Genomic DNA, 1783 nt, shown 5'->3' with positions numbered 1-1783 from the left:
TACAATCTTCTCTTAGATTAACTTCAGTGTTACTTGGAAGAGTGTTGAGACGAATCTCAGGGATTTTCTTGCTCAGTTGACCAACTTTTACCTCCAAACTTCTAATGGAGGACCTAGTTTCAGTTATGAAACTATGAGTGGTCTTTGAAAGTTCAGAGACTATGGTGGCTAAGTCAGAGATGCTCTGCCTAGAAGTCTCTGATTGTTGCTGAGAAGGTGGGAATGGTGGTCTGTTACCAAACCTGTTATGGTTTCTTCCACATTGATTATTATTGAAGCCTTGTTGAGGCTTTTGCTAATCCTTCCATGAAAGGTTAGGATGGTTCTTCCATGATGGGTTGTAGGTGTTTCCAAAGGGTTCTCCCATATAATTCACCTCCTGTGTCATGGGTTGTTCAGGTTCATAAGCTTCTCCTTCAGAGGAAGCTTCTTGAGTGCTGCGAGTTGTAGCTTGCAATCCAGTCACATGCTGGGAGATCATGTTGACCTATTGGGTCAAGATCTTATTCTGACCCAGTATGGCATTCAGAGTATTAATTTCAAGTACTCCTTTATTCTGAAGTACCCTATTACTCACAGGATTTCTCTTAGAAGTGTACATGAACTGGTTGTTTACAACCATGTCAATGAGTTCTCTTACCTCTTCAGCCGTTTTCTTCAAGTGGAGTGATCCACCAGCAGAGTTATCCAGTGACATCTTGGATATCTCAGAAAGGCCATCATAGATGATGTCTAGTGTGGTCTAGTCTGAGATCATGTTAGGAGGACATCTTCTGATAAGTTGCTTGTACCTCTACCAGGCTTCATAGAGGGATTCACCCTCTTTTTGTCTAAAGGTTTGAACTTCCACCCTAATTCTGCTCAACTTTTGGGGTGGAAAGAACTTGGTCAAGAATACATTGATAACCTTCTCGCATGTGTCAAGACTCTCTTTAGGTTGAGAATCTAACCACACTCTAGCTCTGTCTCTTATAGCAAAAGGAAAGAGCATAAGTTTATAGACCTTAGGACTCACTCCATTGGTCTTGACTGTGTCACATATCTGGAAGAAGTCAGAAAAGAATTCATTTGGATCATCCTGCGGAAGTCTATAGAATTGGCAGTTCTGTTGAACTAAGGTGACCAGTTGAGGTTTCAGCTCAAAGTTGGTGGCATTGATAGTACGGATGGATATGCTACGCCCATAGAAATCAGAATTGGGTGCAGTATAGGCTCCAAGAACCTTTCTTGCTTCTCCTCCACCATTAGCATTATCTATCATGTCTGTATTTCTTGTTTCTTGTTTGAAGAATTCTGTGAGGTTCCCTACAGAGTGTTGTGCTCTAACTTATTGTAGGCGACTCCTTAGGATCAAAGAGAGGTCCTTTGTCTCTGTTTCTGGTCATAAACAAGAAAACAAAAACAAGAAAGGAGAAGAATAGGAGCTCTATGTTCAAGAACAGAGGACTCCCTGTGAGATGTGAAGAAGAAAGAAGAGAAGAATGATGATAGAGAAGATGAAGAAAGAATTCGGCTAGAGAAGGAGAAGAATTCGAAAATTAGAAGTGAAACTATAATTAAAATATTTTTGTCTTTATTTTAATTATTTATTGAATACGAAAATAAAGGTTAATGAACTTAAAAAGATTTGAAATTAGATGATGATTTTCGAAAAAGAAGAAAGAGAAATAGAGAAGATATTTTCGAAAATTAGAAAGAGAAGAAGTAGTTAGGAAATTTTGAAAAAGAAGAAAGAGTAAACAAGTAACTAATTAAAAAAGATTTTAAAACAAGATAAGATAAA

General features: G+C 38.2%; 1 non-coding gene across 1 annotated transcript; it reads left to right on the top strand.

Moving 5' to 3' along the window:
• Positions 1–752: 752 nt before the first annotated feature.
• On the top strand, positions 753–859 carry LOC148561483 (small nucleolar RNA R71). The gene has a single exon (XR_015888108.1). It is a non-coding gene; the product is annotated as a small nucleolar RNA R71 (small nucleolar RNA).
• Positions 860–1783: the final 924 nt, after the last annotated feature.

Source organism: Arachis ipaensis, chromosome B6 (genome assembly GCF_059453495.1).
Source record: "Arachis ipaensis isolate K30076 ecotype BB chromosome B6, ASM5945349v1, whole genome shotgun sequence".
NCBI classification, from domain to species: domain Eukaryota; kingdom Viridiplantae; phylum Streptophyta; class Magnoliopsida; order Fabales; family Fabaceae; genus Arachis; species Arachis ipaensis.
This window is presented reverse-complemented; position numbering and strand designations above follow the sequence as displayed.